General features: G+C 50.2%; 1 protein-coding gene across 2 annotated transcripts in view; it reads right to left on the bottom strand.

The window, feature by feature from the left end:
* Nucleotides 1–1,531: 1,531 nt before the first annotated feature.
* nfat5b (nuclear factor of activated T cells 5b) overlaps nucleotides 1,532–16,703 on the bottom strand; it is a 373,902-nt gene continuing 358,730 nt past the window's right edge. For both annotated transcript variants that reach the window (XM_072517959.1, XM_072517958.1), the window contains one exon: nucleotides 1,532–2,499. The gene's annotated coding sequence lies outside the window, so the exon portion shown is untranslated. The remainder of the gene's footprint in view (nucleotides 2,500–16,703) is intronic.

Raw genomic sequence — 16,703 nt, 5'->3', positions numbered from 1 at the left:
CCAATGAGTTGTTTAATTGTCCACCACCATTCACTGCTATGTGGTAGGACTGCAGAGATCAGATCTGATCCGTTGGTTGTGGAATTGCTTAGCTCTGTCTATTACTTGCTACTTATGCTGTTTGGCATGCAAGTAGTCCTGTGTTGTAGCTTAACCCGACTGACACCTCAGTATGCCTGCTGTGGCTCCTGGAATGCCCTCCTGCACTCTTCATTGAACCAGAGTGGATCCCCTGGCTTGCTGGTAATGGGAGAATGGGGTATATGCGGGGTCACAAGGTTACAGATTGTGGTTGAATACAATTCTGGGAGAGAGGTTTCAAATAAACGGATCGCATCCCTGAATTACGTGATGGTTACTAGAATTATTTGAAGGGAGCCCTCCATCACTGCATCCATAATTATAGATTACACCATTCTAAATTTAGGGAGGACATAGAGGGATATATATTCAAGCTTGGCATCCATAAGCAGGAAAGATGGCAATCTCTGCAAATGAACACGCATAACCATCATGAATTGGATTTAATTTGAATTGGTTCTTGGGGCAGACGAGCAGGATTAGAGGATTGCCCCTGTCCACACTGAGCTCGGGCTTTGTAACTCTGATAAAGGAATAAAACAAAATCTGTACTCTCTCAACAGGAGACCCAACAAGTAGGTCTCTATGAGACGGTTTGCTTACATAAACAATGATCTCTCCTAGTCTTTTCAGTCCTGTAAAAGTGAACATAATCTAATCAGTAACTAGGGTGTCTTGTTAAAAGTTTTAAACTGTGCCTCCAGATTCTTAAATGACAAATCTGGTGGATGGATGGCCCTAAAATTCAGATTAACTAGCAAACAAGTGGAGGAATTTGCAGGTCCTTTGGCAACCAAGTGATACTATAGACATACTCAACCGAGCTAACTGATGACTTAATTGCTGCTGGATAGACTATCCTCTGGTTAATGTGTAGAAAGGTAATCTATTTGATTGCTGTTGAGAAGATACATTATGATGCAGATGAAACAGGCTACAGACAGTGAACACAGGCATAAAGGATCAGGTTTAAAATGAGCAAGCTCAAGGTGAAGAGATCAAAAAATAATTTTTCCTTTTTGGACCATTATGCAAGGACTTGTTGGAAGTAACACAGGGAGGAGTTAACCAAAATGACCAAATACAGCTAAACCTGACAGAGCTCCAGAAACCAGTGTATGAGATATCATAATACATATAGCAAAACTACCATGTCCCTCTCATGTCAATGAAGCAACTTCTTTCCATCCTCATAGGTGGACTAAGCTGCTGTTCTAATTTTTGCAAGTCAACTATTCATGGACTTTGGTGAGCTCTGCCCTTTCAAGTGCTGCTCAATTTGTGAGTGGTATTTTCAGATAGGGACAGGCAGAAGTCCTCTTCTGTCCTTACTATGCAAATAGACTTATGAGAAAGTCAACTCAGGATTCATTCCTGAACTTACAATATACTCCTAAAAATAAGTTCTTTAGGCCTAATTGGGGGGGGGGGGGGGGGGGGGGGGGGGGAGAGAAAGAAGGAATAATATACTCCTAAAAATAAGTTCTGTAGGCTTAATGGGGTGGGGGTGGGGGGGAAATATAGTGAGATTGCTAACATCACATATCCTTTGTGTATATCCACAGTTCATTGGGATTATAGATGTAAAAATAAATCAGGTTAGACAAATAATAAAATCCTTATATCTATTTGCTGAGTGTCTCGGTTATTGCTCAACTGGATTCTACCCCACTTGTATTACCTGGCCTCTGCTACATCTTGCAGCTGTGTTGTCAGGGTGCACTGTCTTTTATTACGCAGTGGATTTGTTTGTTCCAGTGGATAGTAGCGATGGAGCATTGTTCTGGCTCAAATAACAAATTTTCTAATTTGGAGTCAGTATTTTTAAACTGCTTAGTTAAACTTCAATGAAATGAAAATGAAAATGAATGAAAATCGCTTATTGTCACAAGTAGGCTTCAAATTAAGTTACTGTGAAAAGCCCCTAGTCGCCACATTCCGGCACCTGTTCGGGGAGGCTGATACAGGAATCGAACCGTGCTGCTGGCCTGCCTTGGTCTGCTTTCAAAGCCAGTGATTTAGCCCTGTGCTCAACCAGCCCATGGGTTTACAGAATATCGTAATGGATATTACTTAATTGCAATTATGTCAAAGCATTTTAATATACAGAAAGTTGATTAATTGTAGATTTGCATACTGTCAGATGGCTTATCTTGGAGTGAAATGCTAAAAAATTTAGTTTTTAAAAATTTGCATTTATGCACTCAAAAGTGCACCGAATAAAGAAGTTTCATGAAGTGTAATGATTCATAAATGGAGGACAAGGACTGGCTTGAAAGCTGAAATGGATATAAGCAATATCAATGCTTTAACTTTCCCTTCATAGCACAATCTGCTTTCTCTTCATATGATAGCATTCTAGTTTCACAAAGTTCGATGTTTCTTCATATCTTCTTAAACTTGCATTATATAAATACTCTAAAGGTGAAAAAGAAATAAATTAATTGCAATGAATCATTACTGCCATTTCATCTTTGAAAATATTGCACAATGTGATATAGCAGAAACACAAGTGGAAATCAGTGATGCTATCAAATGAGCATTTAGTGCAATTTTATCAAATTGCATTAAATGCTCATTTAACAATACCATCAGTAATTTCTACCCTTCATCATTTGCAGAGTGATCCACATCCATGGAAACACACTATTACACAACTTGCATCTTGACGTTTAGGGCAAAACTTAGACTGACCTCCACCAACCTGTACTTCTTTCTCTTGATCATAAACTCAAAATATTAATATTTCATTATTAAAATTACTCATGATTAAACTAGGTATTTTTTTTTAGTAAAACAACACAGTACAGTCTTTCCATTGGTTTAATGATTCCAATTCAAATTGACAGGCCTATTTGAATTAAGAGCAGGTTGGATAGTTTCTCTTTCCAAAAGGAAATGTTTTTCATAGTTTTCTTTCAATGGTAACGTGGGACTCTAAACTATGAATTGAATGCTTACAGGAAAATAGATACTTATGAAATAAAGGTATTAAGGGACATAAAGGAAAATGACAGCTGTCATGGCGAACAAAAATGGTAAAGCAAGTTTTGAGTTGAATGGTCTCATATTCCTATGCATCCACCCACACGGGGAACCACAGTGGCAACAGATTTTCATCTAAACAGAGACAGTAGCTTAAAATAGTACTGGGGAGATACAAGTATTGCATTAAATTTATAGCTTAACTAGGAAAACTAATATTCGAACGACTAATAACCCTTGACTTCCAATAGCGGCATATAATTGGAGATTGCATATTTGGTGGCTCCTGCCAGAGTCGTGGTTTTTCAGTCCTTTGTACCCAGCTTCGGGGGAAAGGTTTATGTGAGGATTTGTGGGAAAGCCCGAGGCATTTCAAGGATGTCGAAAACCGGGGAAAAGAATCTGGGAAAAAGCGATTGAGTGAGAGTGCGCCGCCGAGGGTAGTGGCAGCGGGAGGAAAGATGGCGGGAGAAGACTCGGTGGGTGGAGCCGCGCCCATTACAGTGGAAAAGATGGCCGTGGAGTGAGCGGCTATTTTCAAAACATTTTGACAGGCATCAGATGGAGATGCTGACCTCACTCAAGGAGTGGGTGGGTAAGACTTGCCCCGATGGAGGAGGCTCTGGCAAAGACCTCGATGGCAGCGGGAGCAAGGAGATAAAATAAAGGGGGTGGAGGAGGCATTGAATAAATTCAAATAAATAATGCAAGGGTGGCCCGTGCATTTCAGAATTTTAAAAGCTGGCATACATAGGGCTGGATTCTATGCTGTTGGGATTCTCTGTTGTGCCGGCAGCCCGGGGATTTCCCGATGGCATTTGGTTGCCCACAAAGCTTGCCGAGATGGGGGTGATGCTGGTGAAGGTGCTGCTGGAACTGGGTTGGGGGGGTGGTGGTGGGGTGGTCGCTCTCCCAGATTTGATGAATTAATACTGGGCGGCGAATATAGCCATGGTTCGGAAGTGGGTAGTGGAGGAGGGGTCAGTGTGGGAACAGGGAGCCTCTTGTAAAGACACGGGTTTTGGGGACACTGTTGACAGCGCCTTTACCGTTCTCGCCGGCCGGGTACTCCGTAAGTCCGGTGGTGGCGGCAGCCCTGAGTGTGTGTGGACAGTGGCGGCAGCACCTGAGGCTGGAAGGGGCCTAGGTTTGGGCACCAATTTGTGGCAATCATAGGTTTGCTCCGGGGAGCGGGAGGGTGGCGACGGATAAGGATTGAGCGGTTTGGGTCATATTCATTGAGGGCAGCTTTCCAAGCTTGGAGGGGTTGGTGGAGGAATTTGAGTTGCCCATCAGGAATGGATTCGGTATTTGCAGGTGAGGGATTTTGTACGGAAGCAGGTTCTGTTCTTTCCTCACCTGCTGTCCCAAGAGGTACAGGACAAGGCAGTGTCAAAAAAAGGGTAGATGACGGTAAAGTGTCAGAAATTTATAAGGAGTTAATGGATTGGGATAGGGGTAGTGAAGTGTAAGTGGGAAGAAGCATTGGGGAGGGAAATGGAGGCTAGGGTGTGGGAGGAGGCTTTGAGGAGAGTGAATGCATCCTCGTCGTATGTTAGGCTTAGTCTTATTCAGTTCAAGGTGGTCCACAGGGCCAGGATAAGCAGGTTTTTGAAGGGGTGGAGGATAGGTGTGGGCAGTGCGTGGGTGGGCCCGTGAATCATGTTCACATGTTTTGGGCCTGTCTGAAGCTTGGGAAATCTGGCAGGGATTTGCCGACATTATGTAAAATGTCTTGAAGGTAAAGGTGGTCCAGAGTCCAGAAGTGGTGATCTTTGGAGTGTCAGAAGACCTGGGCGTCCAGGGGGCGAAAGAGTCCGATGTCTTGGCCTTTGCCTCCCTGGTAGCCCGGAGTTCTGTGTTCTATATATATGGATCTTATTGGAATGGAGCAACTCGGGGCCACCGAAACCAGGGCTTTTGGTGAGTGACCTGGCAGAGTTCCTTAGGCTGGAGAAGATAAAGTTCACCTTGAGAGAGTCTGTAGAGATGGCAGCCGTTCATCGGCTTCTTTGAGAACAGTTAAGATGTCAGCAGTGGGGGTGGGTAAAGAAAGGAGGTAGGGGAGTTGGGAGCGGGAGGCGGGATGGTGGGGTGTTATGTATTTAGTTGGTTTGATTATTTGCAACCCTATTGGCTTGTTTTGTTTTATGGTTGTGTTTGTTGTGTAAATATATAAATGACTCAATAAAATATATATTTTTTAAAAAGGTGCACCTGACGAAGTCAAGAATGAGCCAGTTGTTTGAAGGGGTGGAGGATGTACGTGAGCGGTGCGGGAGGGGCCCAGCCAATCATGTGCAAATGTCGTGCCCGAAGTTGGGGAAGTTTTGAGTTTTGCGGGTCATTCTTACATGTGGACTTGAAGCCTAATCCCCAGGGGGCCATATTCAGGGTGTCAGACTTTCTGGAGTTGCAGACTGGAGTGGGGCAGATGTGTTAGCCTATGCCTTGATGATCACTCGCAGGCATGTCCTATTGGGGTGGAGGTCAGCTCCTCCACCCTGTGCCTTGGTGTGGCTGAGGGATTCAATGGAGTTCCTGTGTTTGGAAAAGGTGAAATTCGTCTCGAGGGGGATGAGCGAAGGTGGGGGTTACTTCAGGGTTATTTCAGTTGGAAATATGTGTTGTGTGATTGTTAAAATGTTAAAATTTGAATTAAAATATTTTCAAAAACAAAAGAAAATTACAGATAACCGTTGAATGATATTTCCAAACTTAATTTGTTAGATAAAACACAATAAAGACAGCAGGGCTGGTGATGTGTTGTAGCTGTAGCATGTGTGATTGTTGGGACACCTTTGTGATCCACAGCAACCACATCTGCAGTAGTTGACTACAACTCGAGGAACTTAGGCTCAGAATGAATCAGTTGGAGTCCAAGCTTCGGACAATGCGATGCCTCAGGGAACAAACAAAAAAAGTACAGCACAGGAACAGGCCCTTCGGCCCTCCAAGCCCGTGCTGACTATGCTGCCCGACTAAACTACAATCTTCTACTCTTCCTGGGTCTGTATCCCTCTATTTCCATCCTATTCATGTATTTGTCAAGATGCCCCTTAAATGTCATTATCGTCCCTGCTTCCACCACCTCCTCAGGCAGCGAGTTCCAGGCACCCACTACCCTGTGTAAAAAAACTACCATTCACCTGTATATTCCCTACCTGCATTAGACCTTCTAAAATACATTACCTCACATTTGTCCGGATTAAACTCCATCTGCCATCTCTCCGCCCAAGTCTCCAAACAATCTAAATCCTGCTGTATCCTCTGACAGTCCTCATCGCTATCCGCAATTCCTCCAACCTTTGTGTCGTCTGCAAACTTACTAATCAGACCAGTTACATTTTCCTCCAAATCATTTATATATACTACAAAGAGCAAAGGTCCCAGCACTGATCCCTGCGGAACACCACTAGTCACAGCCCTCCAATTAGAAAAGCATCCTTTCATTGCTACTCTCTGCCTTTTATGACCTAGCCAGTTCTGTATCCACCTTGCCAGCTCAACCCTGATCCCGTGTGACTTCACCTTTTGTACTAGTCTACCATGAGGGACCTTGTCAAAGGTCTTACTGAAGTCCATATAGACAACATCCACTGCCCTACCTGCATCAATCATCTTTGCGACCTCTCTCGAAAAACTCTATCAAGTTAGTGTGACACGACCTCCCCTTCACAAAACCATGCTGCCTCTTGCTAAAACGTCCATTTGCTTCCAAATGGGAATAGATCCTGTCTCGAAGAATTCTCTCCAGTAATTTCCCGACCACTGACGCAAGGCTCACCGGCCTGTAGTTCCCTGGATTATCCTTGCTACCCTTCTTAAACAAAGGAACAACATTGGCTATTCTTCAGTCCTCCGGGACATCACCTGAAGACAGTGAGGATCCAGAGATTTCTGTCAAGGCCTCAGCAGTTTCCTCTCTAGCCTTCTTCAGTATTCTGGGGTAGATCCCATCAGGCCCTGGGGACTTATCTACCGTAATATTTTTCAAGACGCCCAACACCTCGGGCAGGATTCTCCACTCCCGCGCAGAAGTGCCCACGCTGTCGAGATTCGCGACGGCGCGAAACGGCCCATATCCCGACCGATTCAGGGCCCGATAATGAGCTAGGATCGGGGCCGTGTCATCTACACGCGCCAGGCCTTGTCGCCGCGTAAAGGCGGCGCCGTATACATGACGCGGCCGGCGCCGCATAACTGGCGTCACACGCGCATGCGTGGTTGCCGTCCTCTCAGAGTCCACCCCGCAAGAAGATGGCGGACGGATCTTGCGGGGCCGCAGAAGGAAGGAGGTCCTCCTTCAGAAAGGACGGCCCGACAATCGGTGGGCACCGATCGCGGGCCATCCCACATTTGAGGTACTCCCCGGTGCAGGATCCTCTCCCCCCCCCCTTCCCGCGCAGGCCGCCCACCCAGCGTTCCCGCGCTGTTCCCGATGGCAGCGACCAGGTGTGGACGGCGCCGGGGGGAACCCGCCGTTTTGGCCTAGCCGCTCGGCCCATCCGGGCCTGAGAATAGCGGTGGCGCTGAAGAATCGCCATTTAGGGTGTATCCGGCGATTCTCCGGCCTGCGGAACTCGACGGGGCCATTCCCGCCGCTTGGGAGAATTGCGGGAGGGCGTCGGACCGACGTCCCGGGAAATTTTGGCGGCCCAGGCGATTCTCCCAACCGGCGCGGGAGTGGAGAATCTCGCCCCTCGTCTTTTTGGATCTCAATGTGACCCAGGCTATCTACACACCCTTCTCCAGACTCGACATCCACCAATTCCTTCTCTTTGGTGAATACTGATGCAAAGTATTCATTTAGTACATCGCCCATTTCCTCTGGCTCCACACATAGATTCCCTTGCCTATCCTTCAGTGGGCCAACCCTTTCCCTGGCTAACCTCTTGCTTGTTATGTACGTGTAAAAAGCCTGGGGATTTTCCAAGGGGAAAGTTACTTGGATACTTTGTCCCAGGAGGCAGTCACACTCTTAGACTGGACACTTTGAATTTGGTGTGGGGAGGGAAGGGGGTTGGTGTCATCAAGTGAGGTACGTATGGGGATCCAAATGGTAGCAGTGAAGGAGCTTCAGCCTTTGCAAATGTCCAACAGGTTTGAGGTTTTTGAAGCTCGTGTGGTAAAGAATCCTCTGACAAGAGTAGTTATAAGATGCTAAAATTGAGGACTTCCAGGTGCGGCTATGCAGAGCTAGATCGCATATTTGGGAGCTCCCGCTTGGAACGGACTTTTGGGCTCTTTTACAGGGCCCCCACGGCATTTGTTTGACATTTCCCGGTGTGGGAAGAAGACTGCAGCATTCCCCTGACAGTGTCCCCCAGGAATGTTATGTCTTTTGGCTACCAGACCCGGCAGAAACAGTAAAAGATTTGGCTGCAACAGGATAAACAGGGCCTCTTCCAGCATGCAGGCGGGGGAAGGGCAAGCTTAAAGCTGCAATCTGACTTGACTCTATCAAAGGTGAATTCTAGCAGCAGAGTGAACAACTGTGAAAAGATCTACCAAGGCCATTGAAGAAGCAGGGACGAGGCTTCTGGTGGCGGTCATGGAGGAGTAGGTCGCGCATTCGGCAGCTCCCGTCTGGAACGGACTCCCAGACCTTTTTCAGAAGTTTCCATAGACTTTTTGGGGCAGACTGGTGAAGCGAACACTGCCAAAAGGATTCCCTCTCGACTTCCGGTTGCGGCTCTGCGGAGCTAAGCCGCACGATTCGGCAGCTCCCGCTACCACGGACTTTCGGGCTCGTTAGAGGAGCCCCAATGGAACTTTAAAAAAAAAATTTGACGCAGCCCGTGGGGAAGGGAAGAGAGAGGTCCCCCTCCAACTTCTATGAAACGGACCAGAAGTGTAACGGCCAAAGAAGCGGCACTGGAGCAATGGGAGAAGCGAGGGGAAGAAAACAAAATGGCGGCGGCCAGGGACAAAGGGGAACTGCAGGAGTTCATCAAGCGCTGCTTCGAGGAGCAGCGCGAGGAGATGCGCAAGGAGATGTTGGCGCCTATGCTTTCGGCAATTGAAGGACTCGGGATCACCCAGAAGGCCCACGAAGCTAAGATCCAGGAGGTACAGAAAAGAGTTAGAGTCAGAACGAGGACGAGCTCGTGGGCCCGGCGGTGAGAGTGGAGCAGAACGAGGCGCTACACAAGAGGTGGGCGGGAAGACTCGAAGATCTGGAGAACAGGTTGAGGAGAAAGAATCTGCGAATCCTGGGTCTCCCTGAGGGAGTGGAGGGGGCTGATGCCGGGGCATACGCGAGCACGATGCTCGAGGCGATGATGGGCACGAAGGCCCCTTCAAGGCCGCTGGAGTTGGATGGGGCACATCGGGTGCTGGCGAAGAAGCCCCAGGCAAATGAGCCGCCAAGGGCGATGGTGGCGAGGTTCCACCGGTTCACGGACAGAGAGTGGGTCCTGAGATGGGCCAAGAAGGAGCGGAGCAGTAAGTGGGACAATGCAGAGATCCGAATATACCCGGACTGGAGCACGGAGGTTGCAAAGCGGAGAACGGGTTTCAACCGGGCCAAAGCGGCGTTGTACCGGAAAGAAGTGAAATTCGGAATGCTGCAGCCAGCGCGACTGTGGGTCACATGCAAGGGCCAACACTATTACTTCGAATTGCCTGAAGAGGCGTGGACCTTTATACAAACCGAAAAGTTGGACTCTAACTGAGGGTTTGTGAGGGTGGGGGGGGGGATGTTTTGGGGTTTGATGTGCGATGGTTGTTGTATATAGGGGGTCAATCACGCGCAGGAAATGTTACATGGGCTGGGGGAGAGAGACAAGGCCGCGACAGGAGCTGCGCCAGAGGGGGCGGAGCGGGCTTTGGAAAGGCGGGAAGGGGAACGAAGGAATGCATATGGATTGGGAGACTCCCACACGGGGAGGTCAATGGGACAGCAGGGGAAGCCGGGATCAGCAGGCGTCAGCTGACTTACGGGAGTGACATGGGGGGAGCAAAAAAGCTAGACAGGGGTCTAGCGGGGGGGAGGGGAGGGGGGGAAAAAGGGTTGCTGCTGCACTAGCCGAAAGGGAATGGGACACCGAAGAGGTGGTCGGGACGGGGTTCCCCCCTCGGGGGGACTGGAGGGTGAGGGAGGCGTGGACACGGGACTGGCCCAGAAAAGGAGATGGCTAGTCGGCGGGGCGTGGGTGAGAGCCCCTCCAATCCGGCTGATAACGTGGAATGTGAGGGTCCCGAATGGGCCGGTGAAGAGGGCTCGAGTGTTCGTGCACTTAAAGGGACTGAAAGCGGACGTGGCCATGCTCCAAGAGACACATCTGAAGGTGGCGGACCAGGTCAGGCTAAGAAAGGGATGGGTAGGACAGGTATTCCACTCGGGACTGGACACGAAGAATAGAGGGGTGGCAATATTGGTGGGAAAGCGGGTGTCATTTGAGGCCAAGACTATTGTAGCGGACAATGGAGGGCGATATGTAATGGTGAGCGATAGGCTGCAAGGGACGTGTGTGGTGTTGGTAAACATATACGCCCCGAACTGGGATGATGCAGGATTCATGAAGCGCATGTTGGGGCGCATTCCGGACCTAGAGATAGGAGGCCTGATAATGGGAGGGGACTTCAATACAGTGTTGAATCCAGCACTGGACCACTCCAAATCAAGGACTGGAAAGAGGCCGGCGGCGGCCAAGGTACTTAGGGGGTTTATGGATCAGATGGGGGGAGTGGACCCATGGCGGTTTGCAAGGCCGCAGGCCAGGGAATTTTCTTTCTTCTCCCACGTACACAAAGCCTACTCCCGGATAGATTTCTTGGTTCTGGGTAGGGCGCTCATCCCGAGGGTGGAGGGGACGGAGTATTCGGCTATAGCCGTTTCGGACCATGCCCCGCACTGGGTGGAACTGGAGCTGGGAGAGGAGAGGGACCAACGCCCGTTGTGGCGGCTGGATGTGGGACTGCTGGCGGACGAGGTGGTGTGTGGGAAGGTGAGGGGGTGTATCGAAAGGTACTTGGAGGCCAACGACAACGGGGAGGTGCGGGTGGGGGTGGTATGGGAGGCGTTGAAGGCGGTGATCAGGGGAGAGCTCATTTCCATTAGGGCTCATAGGGAGAAGACAGAGGGTATGGAAAGGGAGAGGTTAGTGGGGGAGATTTTGAGAGTGGACAGGAGATACGCAGAGGCCCCGGAGGAAAGATTACTTGGGGAAAGACGACGGCTCCAGACGGAGTTTGACCTGTTGACCACAGGGAAGGCGGAGGCACAGTGGTGGAAAGCGCAGGGGGCGACCTACGAGTATGGGGAAAAGGCTAGTCGGATGCTGGTACACCAGCTCCGTAAGAGGATGGCAGTGAGGGAAATAGGGGGAGTCAAAGATGGAAGGGGAGCCACGGTTCGGAGTGCGACGAAAATAAACGAGGTATTCAAGGCCTTTTATGAAGAGCTGTACAGATCCCAGCCCCCAGCGGGGGAAGAGGGGATGAGACGATTCCTAGATCAGCTGAAATTCCCGAGGGTGGAGGAGCAAGAGGCGGCTGGTTTGGGGGCACCAATTGGGTTGGAGGAGCTGAGCAAGGGTTTGGGGAGCATGCAGGCGGGGAAGGCCCCGGGACCGGACGGATTCCCGGTGGAGTTCTACAGGAAGTACGCAGGCCTGTTGGCCCCGCTACTGGTGAGAACTTTAATGAGGCAAGAGAGGAGGGGACCCTGCCCCCAACAATGTCGGAAGCGACAATTTCTTTGATGCTAAAGCGGGACAAGGACCCACTGCAATGTGGATCGTACAGGCCGATCTCGCTCCTCAATGTGGATGCAAAGTTGCTGGCAAAAGTGCTGGCCACGAGGATCGAGGACTGTGTCCCGGGGGTAATCCACGAGGACCAGACGGGATTTGTAAAGGGCAGGCAACTAAACACCAATGTGCGGCGGCTCTTAAACGTGATAATGATGCCATCGGAGGAGGGAGAGGCGGAGATAGTGGCAGCTATGGACGCGGAGAAGGCCTTTGACCGAGTAGAGTGGGAGTACCTCTGGGAGGTGCTGCGTAGGTTTGGGTTCGGGGTAGGGTTTATCAATTGGATTAAGCTCCTTTACAGAGCCCCGATGGCGAGTCTAGTGACAAACCGGCGGAGGTCGGAGTACTTTCGACTGTACCGAGGGACGAGGCAGGTGTGCCCCCTGTCCCCCCTGTTGTTCGCATTGGCGATCGAACCATTGGCCATGTCATTGAGGGAGTCTAATAAATGGAGGGGGGTGGTCCGAGGGGGAGAAGAGCATCGGGTGTCGCTATATGCGGATGACCTGTTGCTGTACGTGGCGGATCCAATGGAGGGGATGGTGGAGGTCCTGCAGACTCTAAGGGAGTTTGGGGAGTTTTCGGGCTATAAGCTCAATGTAGGGAAGAGTGAGCTCTTTGTAATACAGGCGGGGGACCAAGAAAGAGGAATAGGGGACCGACCGCTGAGGAGGGCGGAGGGGAGCTTTCGGTATCTGGGGATCCAGACAGCCAGGAGTTGGGGGACCCTACATAAACTGAATCTGACGAGGTTGGTGGAGCAAATGGAGGAGGATTTCAAAAGATGGGACATGTTACCGCTCTCGCTGGCGGGTAGAGTGCAGTCGGTCAAAATGGTGGCCCTTCCGAGGTTTCTGTTTGTGTTTCAGTGCCTTCCCATCGTGATCACTAAGGCCTTTTTTAAGAGAGTAGGCAGGAGTATTATGGGGTTTCTGTGGGCGAATAAGACCCCGAGAGTAAGGAGAGGGTTCCTGGAACGAAGTAGAGACCGAGGAGGGTTGGCACTGCCAAACCTAGGGAGCTACTACTGGGCAGCAAATGTGGCGATGATCCGCAAGTGGGTTATGGAGGGAGAGGGGGCGGCATGGAAGAGGATGGAGATGGCGTCCTGTAAAGGAACGAACCTGGGGGCGTTGGTGACGGCACCGCTGCCGCTCTAGGCAACAAAGTATACCACGAGCCCAGTGGTGGCGGCAACGCTAAGGATCTGGGGCCAGTGGAGACGGCACCGGGGTGCAATGGGAGCCTCGGTGTGGTCCCCGATCAGGGGTAACCACCGGTTTGTCCCGGGGAAGATGGACAGGGGGTTCCAGAGCTGGCATCGGGCGGGGATTGGAAGAATGGGGGACCTGTTCATCGACGGGACGTTTGCGTGCCTAGGGGCACTGGAGAAGTTAGAGTTACCCCCAGTAAATGCATTTAGATATATGCAGGTGAGGGCTTTTGTGAGGCGACATGTGAGGGAATTCCCGTTGCTCCCGGCACAAGAAGTTCAAGATAGGGTGATCTCGGGTGTATGGGTCGGGGAGGGCAAGGTGTCGGAAATACACCAGGAGTTGAAAGAAGAGGAGGAAGCGCTGGTAGAAGAGTTGAAGGGTAAATGGGAGGAGGAGCTGGGGGAGGAGATCGAGGAAGGTCTGTGGGCTGATGCCCTAGGTAAGGTTAATTCCTCCTCCTCGTGTGCCAGGCTCAGCCTGATACAATTTAAGGTGGTCCACAGAGCGCACTTGACAGGGGTGAGGTTGAGTAGGTTCTTTGGGGTAGAGGACAGATGTGGAAGGTGCTCAGGGAGCCCGGCGAACCATGTCCATATGTTTTGCTCATGCCCGGCACTGGAGGGGTTCTGGAGAGGAGTGGCGGGAGCAATATCTCAGGTGGTGGAAGTCCGGGTCAAGCCAAGCTGGGGGCTAGCAATATTTGGAGTAGTGGACGAACCGGGAGTGCAGGAGGCGAAAGAGGCCGGCATTCTGGCCTTTGCGTCCCTAGTAGCCCGGCGAAGGATCTTGCTAATGTGGAAGGAGGCGAAGCCACCCAGCCTGGAGAAATGATATGGCTGGGTTCATGAAGTTGGAGAGGATTAAGTTCGCCTTGAGAGGGTCTGTGCAGGGGTTCTACAGGCGGTGGCAACCGTTCCTAGACTATCTCGCGGAGTGTTAGAGGAAGGTCGGTCAGCAGCAGCAGCAACCTTGGGGGGTGGGGCACGTACTGGCACTGGCACTGCCTGAAACTGGCACGTACGGGTGAGGGCCAGTGTACAAAGCTGTGTAAATATATCATTTTGCCATGTATATATCTTGCTCTGCGCGATTTCTCGTTTTTTTTTGTTACGAGGGGGGGTGGTTATTGTTTGTAAGGGAGAAAAATTGTGTTAAAAAACTTTAATATATATACTTTTTTAAATAAGATGCTAAAATTTCACATTCTCTTTGAGAGTGAGAACTGTGGCTCTGTAACTAGTGACTTCATCCTAAATAAAGGCAATTACAAGAATATGAATACACAGTTTGCTAAAATAGAGTGGGAGAAAGGTTCAAAGGGAATATGGTAGCTAAGCAGTGGCATACATTTAAGGAGCTATTTCTTAACACTCAACAAAGATACATTCCATTGGGGAAGAGACTGGACCAGAAGGATGCACCATTTGTGACTAACCAAGGAAGTTAAGGATGGTATCAAATGGAAAGAAAAAGTGTACAATATTGGGAAGATTAGTGATAGGACAGGTTTGATTCCCGGCTTGGGTCACTGTCTGTGTGGAGTCTGCATGTTCTCTCCGTGTCTGCGTGGGTTTCCTCTGGATGCTCCGGTTTCCTCCCAGTCAAAGATGTCCAGGTTAGGTGGATTGGCCATGCTAAATTGCCCTTCGTGTCCAAAAAGGTTAGGTGGGTTTACTGGGTTATGGGGATAGGGTGGGGACGTAGCTTGAGTAGGATGCTCTTTCCAAGGGCTGATGCAGACCCGATGGGCCAAATGACCTCCTTCTGAACTGTAAATTCTATGATTCTAAGATAGGTAAACCAACAAAAGATGACTTTTTTTAAAAAAAGGGAAAATTGAAGTACAAAAGAAAATGAAGAAAATAAAAAAGACAGTAAAAGCTTCCAAAAATATATAAAAGGAAATGAGTACCCAAAGTGAAGACTTAAGAGGGTGAAACTGGGGAAATACTAATGGGGAACAGGAAATGGAAGAAGCTTTGAACAAGTATTGTTTTGTAGAAGTCCGCCGGGAACCAGTCTAGTCCCGGCACCTTCCCCGCCTGCATGAAGCTTATCCTCTCCATGCCATGATCTCTCCCAGTTCTAGCGGTGCTCCTAGACCCCGTTTTCTGTCCTCCCCCATGACTGGCATGTCCAGTCCATAGTGGAACTGTTATATCCCGAGTCTCCTGTTGGGGGCTCTGAGGTGTACAGTCCCTTGTAAAAGTCCTCGAAGGTCTTGTTAACCTTGTCTGGGTCCGTTTCTAGCGTGCCTCTGTTGTCCCTAATTTGCGCGATCTCTCTGGTGGCTGCCTGCTTTCTCAGCTGGTGCGCCAACAGGTGGCTGGCTTTGTCCCCGTGTTCGTATAGGGTCCCCCGTGCCTGGCGGAGTTGATGCACTGCTTTCCTAGTGGAGAGCAGGTCAAAGTCCATTTGTAGCTTTATCCTTTATGCCAAGAGCTCTACGGTTGGGGCCTCGGAGTATTTACGGTCTACCTCTAGTATGGAGTCGACCAGCTGCTGCCTAGCCGCTCACTCCCCTCTATTCCTTCGCGCTTTTAAAGGCGATAATTTCCCCTCTAATCACGGCCTTTAGCGCCTCCCATAGCCACCATGCCGCTAAGTGCACAACTAGTATGATGCCTCTGTCACTTTCTTCCGCAATGCAGGCTGATCTCCGAACCCTTGGCCCACCTCTCCAGGCACCCCCCCCCCCCCCCCCCCCCCCCCTGTGGGATTCACCCACCCTCAGGATGTGGACATGTCCCCGGAGCTGTGTCCCATCTTCTGGATGTCCGGATGTTGGCTGCTGCATGTGTGGTGTTGCCTCCCGCAGTGTTCAAACACAGTGTCCAGGCATTAAGGTGTGATTGGGTTTCTTGGCAATGACTGCCACATGCTAATTGGCCCGCCCACCTACAGTGATCCATTTGGGTTGTGTGAAGTGTTTACTTAACCACGATTGCCTCAGCAGTCGATGGGGTTATGGGTGGTCGGTGGGGCGGACAGGCAGGGACAAGGTTGCCCCAGGAACGATCCAGGGGTTGGCATGGTGCCATGCGTGTTTGCTCCCCCAGTGCCTCGTCCCCACCCTCCCACGGCGGCCCAACCCTGCAGAGGGTCCCCCAGCCCCCACTGAGCACTGGGGTGGCAAGTCAAGCGTCCCCGGACTCTTTGCCTGTGAGCAAAGCTGGCTACTCGGCTCCCCACAGAAGCCCTTCCACCAGGTTCACATTTTTCAAAAGGAATACTAATCGGCACCAGCGTGACCACTTGCTGGGGAGGCCGTTGAATGATGGGAGGCCGTTGGATATGGGGTGGCTTTCATTAATTGTATGGAAATAGGGGGCGGCACAGGGTGCAGTGGGGAGCACTGGGCCCACGGCGCTGAGGACCCGGGTTCGAATCCCGGCCCTTGGTCACTGCCCGTGTGGAGTTCGCACATTCTCCCCTTGTCTGCGCGGGTTTCACCCCCACAACCCAAAGATGTACATGTTAGGTGGATTGGCCACTCTAAATTGCCCCTTAATTGGAAGAAAAGATAATAATTGGGTACTTTAAATTTATTTTTTTTAAATTGTATGGAAATAGGGCTCAAGTGATGATAAGTGGTTTCTTGCCACTTGACGCAAAATCCTGATTTTTCCTATGGGAGCAGGCCGGTTGCATCGGCAACTGT

Source organism: Scyliorhinus torazame, chromosome 10 (assembly GCF_047496885.1).
Source record: "Scyliorhinus torazame isolate Kashiwa2021f chromosome 10, sScyTor2.1, whole genome shotgun sequence".
NCBI lineage: Eukaryota > Metazoa > Chordata > Chondrichthyes > Carcharhiniformes > Scyliorhinidae > Scyliorhinus > Scyliorhinus torazame.
The sequence above is the reverse complement of the archived record's forward strand: the minus strand, read 5'-3'. Positions and strand labels throughout refer to the sequence as shown.